Source organism: Lissotriton vulgaris, chromosome 1_1 (genome assembly GCF_964263255.1).
Source record: "Lissotriton vulgaris chromosome 1_1, aLisVul1.2, whole genome shotgun sequence".
In the NCBI taxonomy this organism is placed as follows: domain Eukaryota; kingdom Metazoa; phylum Chordata; class Amphibia; order Caudata; family Salamandridae; genus Lissotriton; species Lissotriton vulgaris.
Window position 1 is genome coordinate 1013447477 of NC_141685.1, and position 11960 is coordinate 1013459436.

Below are 11960 nucleotides of genomic sequence, written 5' to 3' on the forward strand. Positions count from 1 at the left end.
GTACACAACATCCCACCGATAGAGATTAATCTTTTTATTCAAATGTTCATCAGGTCCACTCTAAGACTGATCGCTTCGTCTGCTCCAAAAGCAATAATAGCTGCACCTCACACACTGAATACTTGGGTCGGAACCTGTTAGACAACAGTCCTCTGCTTTTGTCACTACAACTGGTAAAGGAGCATCCGCTTATACCATCAGTGTGGCTAAATTCATTTTCGCTAGAAGATGTCGCATTTAGGGACCCTTTAGCAGCGAGGATTTCTGAATTTTTTGCTTCCAACTCGGGCATGGGATTGAGCCGTGGTGCCGAGTGGGAGGCTTTTAAGGTAGTGATGCAGGGGCACCTCCTGTGTCAATCAGTGGATATCCGTCGTGATTTTGAGAGAGATCTTGAGAAGATGGCGAATGATCTCCATGAGGGAGATAATGAGCTGGGTAGAAGCCCGGGAGTCCTTTCACGGTTGCTACGTGAGCAGCAGAATGTGACTTTAGAGTGGCTGCAATGGCGTGATTACAAAAACAACTTAAATAGGGTGCACGAGGAGGAGGGTCCATCAACCCCCTGCCTGGTTGGTATGGGTGGATGGCAGTGGGGCTCCTATTACTTGCCTGGTGTCGTTGGTAGGAACAGTTGTTTTTCAGCAGAAACATATCAATGAGGCATTGTGTCCCTTTATCGATCACCAGAGCTAGAAATCCCAACAGCATTGGATCCCTCTTGGAGGATCTTCCGCTAGAGTCTCTTCCACAGGCGGAACAAGAATGATTAGGTGGTCAAGTAGCAGGTGTGGAGGTGAGGGAAGCTATAATTGACATGGCAGTAGGAAAGACCACTGGCGCAGACAGGTTTTCCATGAAGTTTTATTCAGTGTTGTGGGTGATCTGGCGCCTACATTGGCTGAAATGTATGTAAAGGCGTATGAAAAGAGTATCCTCCCTGTAATGACAAGAGAAGCGCTGGTAGTGCCTCTGCCTAAGTATACATCGTAGAATGTGGCACCCTGGAATTGCGGGGCCTTTCCATTCTGAACTCTGATTATAATTCTCAGTAGGTGTTAGCGTCCAGACTGTTACTCCATATGCAGTCTGTGATTCATGGGGATCTAAATGGATTCATTCCGACACAGAACACCTCTAACAATCTGTGAAGGCTTTATTCAATTCTGTACACCCATGATCTACCATCTAATTCTGGTGCAGTAATTGTGTCAGTGGATCTTGAGAAGGCCTTTGACACAGTGCGCTGGGACTTCCTGAAATCCACTATGCATTGGATGGGCCTTGGTGCAATCTGGGTGAGATGTGTCAGACTGCTCTACACTCACCCTGTGGCTAGGGGTAAAACAGGCGCACAATTTTGGAGGCCTATGAAGTGTTTAGAGGAAAAGGCAGGGTTGTTCCCTGTCGCCCCTCTTATTTTCTTTGGCTGTAGACCCACTGGCAGAAAGGCTTCAAATAGAGGGAATGTATTGGGGGATTAGACAAGATGGCTCTGTGCATATTATTTCCTTATTTGCAGGTGATCTGCTTATTTACCTTCAGGATGGTGCAACAGATATTCCTCCGGTTCAGCAACTCCTAGAGAAGTTTGGGGAGTGCTCGGATCTACAGGTAAATAGGAATAAGATGTGTATGTTTCCAGTGGTTTCAGGTTTGGATTGCCCTCTTTATTGTTCATCTAATGTACTCTGGGCTCTGCAAACCTTTAGATATTTGGGTATCCAGATCTTCCATAATCTGGAGGACCTGCCGGACAGAAATCTGGGGGTGGGGGGGGGGAGACATTGGATCACTAAAGTCCTGTGTGTCTTTTTGGCTTACACTCAAACTACTAATCATGGTGCTCATCGCACTTTCTAAAAGATCATGCTCCCTAGACTTCTCTACTTTTTTGTAAATCTTCAGGTGAAAATTCCGAGTTCCTGGTTCTGGAGGCTTAATGCACTCCTTTGTGACCTGATTTGGGATGGCGGGCGCCATAGGATTACATTGGCCACCCTATGTCACTACCCACTTGAGAGTGGCCTGGGAGTCCCGGACCTTGAATTGTACTTTCTAGCAGTTCAATTCCAGTGGATCATGAGATGGCTTGATGGAGTGGGCCTAGAAGATCTTGGTCTGGGGGCAAAGAACATAAGCAGGGGCTCCTGTTGGCAAAAATGTTACGCATCACAATCCAGATTCCATGCCCGGGTATCATTTTGTCTACTGCCCTGAACTGCTGGCTTCGTGAGCTGTGAAGCACTAGTATGATGTCCCCTTACACCCCTGAACTCCCATTGGTGGGACTCCCTCATGGTGAGCCATTATCTTTCTTTAGTTCAAGGCAGATGGACTCCTGCACGGAGATAGGGTTGGTGACCCTAGGAGATTGTTTCCAAACGAATGCATTAATTCCCTTTGGTGAACTGGTGGAACAGTCAGGCCTACCAGTAGGACAAGTCATACCTTATGAAGCCCTTACTCGTGCTATACGGACTTTGTGAGGGGAAGCGAGAGTGGAACCTCAAACTCATGAGGTCCTTTGGGCTTGTTTGTCTGCTTATTTGGGGAGGGATATGACAGACGCTGAATGGGGAGGGTACTTGCATAACCACAGAAGGTTTCTCACAATACATGTCTTAAATACATTCAATTTATTTATATCCATAGGACATATCTTACTCCTCACAGGATCCAGGCCATGTATGGCGTGGAGCCAAGGGTTTGCCCTCATTGCTCAACTTTTTAAGCAGATTTTTGACACATGACCTGGGAGTGTCCTAAACTTGTAGGGTTCTGGCGGGAGGTAATTTTGTGGTTTAATCACTCCCCAATACACCTGCTGTTTGTTTACTTGGTCTTTTCTGTAGGCCAAGCCCCAATAAGGTATGGAATAGATTTCTCCACTAGCCATGGCCTAGAAATCACCCAGGGGACCAAATGTGGTGACATGGGTGTCTGATGTTAGACGCTGGGCATGGGCTGAAGAGAGGGCACTTCAGAGGGAGGAAGGTGGGGGCATACATCGCTGACCTATTGCTCTTCTCTGGAGGGAAGCGGTTGATGAATGGGAGACCCCTGGGGATGAGGAAACAGTTGACATTGAGGAAGGGTAGGCCTTGGGGTGGAGACCTGGTGGGTGATGCGTAGATGCTGCTGTTGACAGAATGGATTGCCAACCCCCCCACTCCCCTCTCTCCCTGGCTCCCGCAGCAATTGATGTTGTCCTGACATCCTATTGTAAGCCTTAGACACGCATGGACACAGTTAATGTTTATATTTTATTATGTTTATTCTAAATGTGAATTAATATTATTTTAAGGCATTTAGAGATCCTGAAATAACCCTAACCCTGGCAGTTGTTTGTTTGCAAATTGTAGATCTAAAAAACTAATTTAGTACTTATTTTGAACTGTATTGCTGATGGCTGTAATCCCAGAAATCTGACTCTGAGCGTATTCTTTACTGCATTGTAATATTTTTTTTAATGCCCATAAACAAAATTATTTTAAAAAAGGTTGTTTGTTTAGCTGAAGATATCGGTGAACTATTTGATATAAATTATAAACCTCTTTTAAACAAAGTCAAGGAATGTTAACAAGGGGGATATCACTCCCGTTAACGCTTTTAGGTAAGGTAGCTTTAATGAAATTGGTGGTTCTCCCATTTTTAGGTCTCGGCCTAGAGACGCGCGAAGCGCGTTCTCGGCAGAGATCTATTGTAATCGTTTCAGCCGGCAAAGGAGACAAGAGCTGGGCACGCGCCCCGCATTTTCAATGGGAGAGGAGCGACAAGAGCTGGCCACGCGCGGATTCAGTCGCGCGCATGCACACGGTACCAGCGTCTCCGCCGCGCGCCGATGACTGCTCTCTTCCTGGCCGATTTCATGGAAGGCAGCATGCTTGTTCTTTCCTCCCACCCTTTCACTACCAGGTCCCCCCCCTCGCCGTACTTGACTGGCTGTTTGTTTATTTATTTGGACACACGGAGACCGAAGCAGAGGCCGTCACCCCTTGCCGGGGCTGCCGACAGAAGCAGCCGTCCTTTTCTCCGAGGAGCGAGCGGCCGCTGGCCCTCGGATCCTCCGCGTCCCCTTCATTGTACCCAGGGAATGCTTCTCCTGCCCCCTTCCGCCTTCCCCACCCCCAGGGCTGGCGTGCAGTGGTGGCAGCGATGCGGGCCCTTTCGTTCAGGGTTTGACAGGCTAGCCGGAGACGGAGTATAAAAACAGGTTTTCTGTTTGATCTTTGCTGTTGATACCAGCTTTTTTATTATAGTGTTAAATGTACGTTTATTTGTGCTCCAAGCGCGGCATAGCAATCACACGCGATGTTGATCATCCTGCAGAGACTTGAACCTGGTTAATACATAATAAATGCAGTTGTTTTGCACTTATTTTCTCAGTTTTGTTATAAAGTGTGGCACACTATGCTTGACTTGAACCCGGTTAGTACACAATAAATGCACGTGTTTTGTACTTATTTTATCAGTTTTGTTATAAAGCGTGGCACACCATAATCGATCTTTATTTATTTGTTCTTCCTTGCATTCACACACAGTGTTGAGCATCCTGCAGAGATTCGAACCAGGTGCTCCAGTTTAAAAGTCGGCCACGTAGCCGTTACGCCACCTCCAAATTGATGGGTCTAAACTAGCAGCCATCTTAATGTTCTGCCACTCTGTACTGTGACGTTAATGCGTCCATGGAGACACCGGTTTACATCCACATGCAGCGCGGGACCCAGGAAGCAAAAGTGTAGACACTGAACGTTTCCAACGCTGCTGCTTCAAGTATCCGGCCTCTGAATGGCAAAGTCCTGGAGTCCATTCTGGTAACTGCTGTACTTCAGCGTGTAATCACACAAGTAGTGGCATGATTAGTTTGGAAGAGGCACATGCTTGGCTGATGCAAACACTTACGCTGCAGGCAAGACTAGTGTGTGTCTTAGTTCTTAGACGTTTCCGGAGTCTAGGAGAGGGCAGTTGATATATAGGAAGCAGGGTGGCTGCATCCTCTGGCTCCGCCAGAGTCCATTCATTCTCCAGGGCGCAGCTTGCTTGCCTGCCCTATGCCACAGTAAGCAACAGATGAGCCTTCAACACTGTGACCCGAATGGAAGCTGTCCTTGGCAGGCTTTCTCGGGGTGTACCACGGCAGGGTGTCGAGCCGTCTGCATTTAATCTCTGGGGCCCCTGCATCTATGGGGTCCCAGCCTGGGCGCTGAACTGAGCTGCTCGACCATGCTCTTCAAGGTGCTCACACCCTGCAGCAGCAGCTCGCAAAATTCTGAGGTGGCCAAACGAGAGAAACTGAATACATTGTTTCTGCTCTTCTTGTCATCATGCTTTTAAGAATAAACTCAGACACCTACTTTCTATCCATGCAGTGCCCTGTCTCGCCAACGCTAAGCCCTGAATATACATCGTTTCTGTCACCCTGTTCCCTCATGCTAGCGTGCGGTGCTTGCTAGGGTAAGATTAAGCAGTGTTCCTTTACCTTTTACTGTGTAATTCCTATGTTGATGCCATGCGAGCCCTGCTTTATCTGTGTGTATGACTTTTATGCATTACTAGATTTTCTTTCTCAATAACAGACAAAAAAGCCACTGTTTGCCTGTCTTTGTTGCTACTTCCCTCACGTCTCTCGTTTTGTGTTTCGCACTCTGTTGCCCTGTTTGTGTTTTTCTGGGTGTAAGAAGTGTGTGTGTGTTTGTGTTTGTATGTGTTTGTATGTGTCTGGCGGCAGCGCCACAAAAATACGATCATAAGGCCGGCACTCTAATGACAGCGACAGATGGAGCGAACGTGGGAGACTTGAATTCGGAGCACTGAAACAGACTGAGAGAGAGGGACAAGTGAGGACTAAGGTGAGGGAGGAAGGGAGGAGAGAAGAGGGAAGACAGGAGGGAATGCAATGCCAATAGCTCTCCCTTTAATAATGCCGAGACCATTGCATTGTAAATGCTTGTTTAATTTGCCGACACCCCATGTATATTATATTCATAGGTTTTTAAGGTGGTTGATTCTATGTTCATGTCCTTTTTATAGGGGCGAAAGCGTACCCAGGATTACCACTAGACCAGGGGTCTCCAACCGGTCGATCGCGAGCCACCGGTAGCTCGCCGAGACCCTGTGAGTAGCTCGCAGAGTGCTGCTCAATTTAGTAGCCCATTAGTTTTATTTGGGCTATTTAGGCTTATTTCCGTGTCTTTTGACCGCCCTCACCCAACGCAGCTGCTCCAATTAGATTGTACTTAATTAGCTGGGGTGGGGCGGGCCGAAGAGGAGGACATTCCTCTCCTGCAGTCTCGTGACAGGGCGACAGAATCTCGTGAGGACTGTTACGGCTTTACGCCGGCACGCGCCCCCTGCCTTTTCCTTACTGGCACCACACTGTCCATTGTGCGAGTGCGGAGATCAAGCAGGCGTGGCAGGGGGGAGCATTGTGGAGCTGTTTGCAGGCCAAAAGAACTGCCGGGACCCGCGGGTAAAACCTTCCACACCAGATTAGCAGCAGGTAAGCCACAACACTCTTAGTTAGGTCATCCAGGAGGGGACTTTGCAGCTGGTGTTTGCACCCCTTCCCCCCCCCCCACACACACACACACCCTCCTCCCCCTTTGCGCAGGCTGGGCTCGGGCACTATCAGCTCTGAGACCACAGCAACGGCGGGACAGAACTAGAGGGGGACGGGGGAACCAGAGTGAGACTGGAGCAAAGCAGGTCAGGATCAGGTATAGAGATCCGTAGTCCACTCGGGACATATTCCGAGCCCAAACCCGCACTGAGTTAATGTTAAGGCGGGACAAGCACTCGTTTACACGGCCGAACCGGCAACACAGCGGCATACAAGGCGATGAGAAGAGGAGACTTCACCAGCGCCAATCCAATAACAAGTGTATATCTGGCACAGAGCTTGGCCTTTGCGATTATGAATGATGCTGCACACCTGTTGACTGACTTTGCCAGCATGATGATCAGTGTATTTGCGCTACTATGGATGTCATCACGGCCAGCAACCAAGATCATGACCATGAGCTGGGGAGAGATAGAGGAGCCGGAGAGAGACAGAGAGGGGCCGCTGGAGAGACACAGTGAGGGGCAGGACAGAGAGGGGGCAGGAGGAGACAGTGGTGCCAGGGAGAGACCGGGGTGCTGGAAAGCGAGTGAGAGAGAGAGAGGGGACGCTGGACTGAAAGAGACTGCGAGGGGAGCTGGGGAGAGAGAGTTGGGGCGAGAGAGTTGGGGCGGAGAGAGACAGTGAGGGGCAGACAAGAGAGGGGCTCAAGAGAGACAGTGGAGGTGCAGAGATACCGTGAGAGGCAGGACGGAGAGAGGCCTGGGGGAGAAAGATGGGACAGGAAGAGAGAGGGGGGCTGGAGAGACACAGAGGGTTCGACGAGAAGATTGTCGAGATGTCACCGACAGACTGAGGGCATAGACCGGGAGAGGGGAGGGGGGGGGAGGAAAGAGTGAGGGTGAGACAGACAGTGAACAGGGCTCAGGACAGGAGCAAGGGCAGGATAAGGGCAGTGTAGGGTTAGAGAAGGAGCAGGGAGCATGGGCAAGGTGCAGTAACAGAGAGCATGTCCAGGAGCCAGGACAGAGTGCAGGGGTTGGGACAGGGAGCAGTGGCAGAAAGGCAGACATGTTGGGCAGAACAAGGGACAGGGGGGAGTGCAGCGATAGAGGACAGTGGTGAGCAGGGCAGGGTGCAGGGACCTTAGCTATGGATATGCAGCGAGTAGGGAGTGGGACAGAGGCAGGGTGCTGTGGCACAGAGCCGGACAGGCAGGGGGTACCGGAAGCACGGAGTGAGAGCAGGGGACGACAGAGAGCAGAAATAGGGGACAGGGTGCAGGGGGCGATTGCATGGGCATGGAGCCAGGCAGGGAGAGGGCACCGGAAGCACGTGGTGAGATTGGGCAGGAAATATTATGCTGATCGCCTCCCCATTATGAACAGTTAACATCGTAATGGTGGGTTTTATCCTGCATCAGACTGGGCATGGTCATAGTAATGGCCCTACGGACGGATCACATGAACATTCGCACAAGACCACCCCGAGCAGGAGCAGAGCACCAGTATGTGAGTTGCCTTCATTCATGTTGTGGGGGACCTGGTGCAAAGCGTTGGGGTACTGGTGGCTTCTTACGTCATCTACTTAAAGCCAGAGTATAAAATTGTGGATCCCATCTGTTCGTTCCTCATCTTCTCCATCCTGGTCTGGGGGTCACACTATTCTAGCCATACTGAGGGATGTGCTGCTCGTACTGATGGAAGGGACTCGAGGGGCGTAGAGTAGACTTCAGTGCTGTGAAGGAATCTCTGCTGCGCATCCCGAGACTGAAGGCGCTGCACATCCAGCCCATCTGGGCACTAACTGTATCGCAGCCAGTGCCATTGGTGCACATTGCGATCAATGAAGATGCTGATGCCCAGGTATTGCTCAAAGAAGCCAGCACCCAGTTACAGAGCAAATTTAACTTCCACACCACGACAATCCAGATTCCACATTGAGAACTACTTGGAGGATATGAAAGACTGCTCTGAATGTCGAGACCCCTCTGACTGAAGACTCCCTGTTCGCCCTTAGCAAAGAGGCTCGCTTGATGGACCTGTGCAGCACATCTGTCTGTGGGAAAAAGTCAGATAGAGGTGCAGGAGGCCTTTTGACAAAAAAGGTTGTTGTTACACTGATGCTAGCTTTCGGACTCCTGCCTTCACTTCAATATAACATCCAATAGTTTTCACCAACCTCCCCTGCCATGCCCCATTTAAGCTTCGGCCTCTCAAGCTGGTCCATTCTGAGCCTGTGCTGACTGAACCAGAGGTGGGCTGGACCACAATGCGCCTTTTCACTGGCCTCTGTGCGCTCTTCAGGGACACAGGCAGCTCTGGCTTCCCAGCTCTGACCTCTCCACAGTGAGGCCTTGACTGTCCCATGGTGTTGTGTGGCCACTCAGGATGTTATGCATGGTTGTTTTGTGGTCTGTTTGTGTGACGATTTTATTGGTTGGTAGTCTGTGCCAATGCTTGTCTGTGGGCTTTTGGCTATTTGTTTGCCGATATTATTGGCTGGTGGGCTGCTTTTTATTGTTAATTTTTCTGATAGTACCAAACATTGCCTGCTGCCAGCACAAATAGCCAGGTAGTCTTCCATACCTTGAAAAACACCATCCTACAGCATGTCTAAGTTTTACTTATTTTGCAAATGTGGCCCACTTTTTTTAGCTATTTGATTTGCTTGCCCTATATTTAATAACATAACAGGTCTAGTTGCAAAGCGCACAATTACCCGAAGGTGTCCTGGGGCAGAATAACAGATGTTTATTGTTACCCAAGTCAATGCTATTTATTATATCGACCTCAAATGGATGAAAGGATGAGTGGACCTGCTGGGATTTAAACCTGTGACCATGAGGTCAAGCACAGGCCCCTGCAGTGGCTGCTTTAGTGCAGTGAGCCACCAGACCCTGCTTATGGGGCTGCTTTTAATTTGGTGCCAGAGCCTCTTTTCTGTCCCATTCTGACAAGCATCAGCCTCCGCTTGCACAGCTTGTGCTTTTGTTGTGTCACTGTTGTGGCTTGTGCTTTAGCTTTTTGTCTCACTGTGCTGCAGAAGGAAGTGCACATGTAAAAAGGAAAAAAAGTTGTTTCTTTCAGTGTTATTGTATTGAAACCACAGTATGGAGCCCATGTGCTCTGAAGAATTAGGCTTAACGGCAATTAAACTGGGCGGGGGAGGTCGCTCGGAAAAATGCGCGAGTTGCTTGGGGTTTAGTAGCTAACGAAGATTTTCACTGACCAGAAGTAGCTCTCACTACACAAAAGGTTGGAGACCCCTGCACTAGACAATTGATATAGGAGTTTGGAGGAAGTTGGTAGGATACATTTTGTAGTGGAAGTAGTACAAAATCATATACCTAGACAATGTTTAAAACATTTCAACATTGGATGTGTGCTGTGTAGTGCACTGGGGCAATGACGCATGATATTTTGATGCAAAGCCCAGTTTGAACATTTATATATATATAGATTTGCATAAAAAAAACATGGATGCTTGTGTGAACACTCTAGTAACACCCCTTGATGTAAAGTGGTGCAAAGCAACGCAAAGCAGTATTTGCGCTAAAAAAAGAGGGGGAGCAATTCTCTAGTGGAAAAAAAGTTTTGCGCTGGAAAAGTAAATACCCTTTGAAGACTTTGTGCCGCTTTGCATCACTTGGTGTGACTTTGCTCTGGTGCAAAGTCTTGATAAATCTGCCCCCTAGTGAAAGAGGCTGGGCAGCCAGCTGAGAAGAGCCACTGCTACTGGGAAGGGTCAGACAACCTGAGTTACAAGAACAGCTAGTTTGAGAAGGCAGAGAGACTGCGGGAAATGCTAGGCAGCTTGTGCAAGACTCTGGCTCGCAGGGGTTGGAAGCCAGGCAGTCGCTGTGAAGGGGCACATAACATGGACTGCGGCTGTTGGAAAGAGCCATTCGCAAAAAAAAAACTGCTGACCAGAGAAGCTTTGACAGGCAGTGCTTTAAATGGGCCAGTACTGTCCGGTACTGAGCATCAGCACTTTTTTTTATTTTGAGAGGGAAAGCACATGCACTTCTCAAGAGAGACGTAATCCTTTTAATTGGAGAGTACCGGCACTTCCGGTGCAGGGTACCCTGCACTTCTATTTTTGAATTTCAAGAATTGTTGATAAGTATCGCACCGTGGGACAATTTAGTGCACCTTGGTCTCTGTTTCTCAAATAATTGAGCTGTTAGTTGCCGGTGCATCCGCGGTGGGGGGGGGGGGGGGGGGGGGGGGGGGGTCTGACTGGCAGTTATTAAAGTGGGTGCTCGCGCCCAGCTAAGACCGCGTCTCCTGGGGGTACTCACATAGGCCCCGACAGCCTCAGCGGTGCATGTGGACCCACACCTGCCAAGGAGGCCCTTCCTCCCCACGGCTACGAGTATCTGTGAGATCTCAGGGCCCCCTCGCCACATCCTGCAAGGGAACCTATCATGTTTCGCTACGCCACTGAGTGTCTCTAGGTTACATGGGCAGTCCAGTAAGATATGGTGCTCAGCACAGGGTCCTGATCGCAGACCTGGAGGGTGGGTAGAGTCCCGTTGTGCACAAGCAACAGACACGCTGTTTACATTTGTATTTTTACTGGTGATTCACATGTGAACCAGCCAGTTACGCAATCCGCAGAACACATGGAAAGGACAGCTAGTTACAGCTGGCCTGATTGGCAGCATGTTTTTACATCTCCCTGGGATTGGCCATACCACAGGAGCCTGGTTCCATCCTAGGCCCGCGTGACGCCTCGTGCCAGCCGGTCTAACAGGTTCCGTCCAACAATCCCCGTTCCATCTCGATACCAAAATACTAGAAGATGGGGGCCGAGCCAGGCTCTCTCGCCGCCCGACGGGAAGGGCTGGCTTCATGCTAGGGAGGGGCACTTCCACATCCAGTCACTCCTGCACCCCTTCCTGGCCGCCGAATGGGCGAGGCAAGGTGTCTCCTTCTGTGGCAGGAGGCAGCCTGTCATCCACAATTTGACTAATGTTAGCAGTAGCATTAATGTTAAACGTTTTGAAATTATACTGCTTATTGTCACAATTTTTTCAGCTTTATAGCGCTATAAAGAGCAGTCGTTAATATTATTACAGCCCAGCTGGCAGCTGTAAGGTATTGATTTCACTAACTTTAAAAGGACCAGCCAGCTAATTTACACCTTCAATCAGCCAATCAATCAGTCAGCATTTGTATAGCGCCCACTGTCTCCCCTAGGGGTATCTGGGCGCTGAGGGTGCTGTGTCTCTGTCAAAAAAACAAGTCTTGAGTTTCTTTCCGAAGTTCAACTGGGAGGGTGCTGTTTGGAGGTGGAGGAGCAGGTCGTTTCAATTCTCGGCGGTGAAATAGGAGAAGGAGCGGCCCCCGCAGCAGCTAGGATGGATGCAGGGGGGGGTGCGTGAGGACAAGTG

At 49.5% G+C, this 11960-nt stretch overlaps 1 pseudogene; it reads left to right on the forward strand.

Annotated features, from left to right (window-relative positions):
• The first annotated feature begins 290 nt into the window (after window positions 1–290).
• LOC147748421 (proton-coupled zinc antiporter SLC30A2 pseudogene) lies at window positions 291–8560 on the forward strand (annotated as a pseudogene).
• Window positions 8561–11960: the final 3400 nt, after the last annotated feature.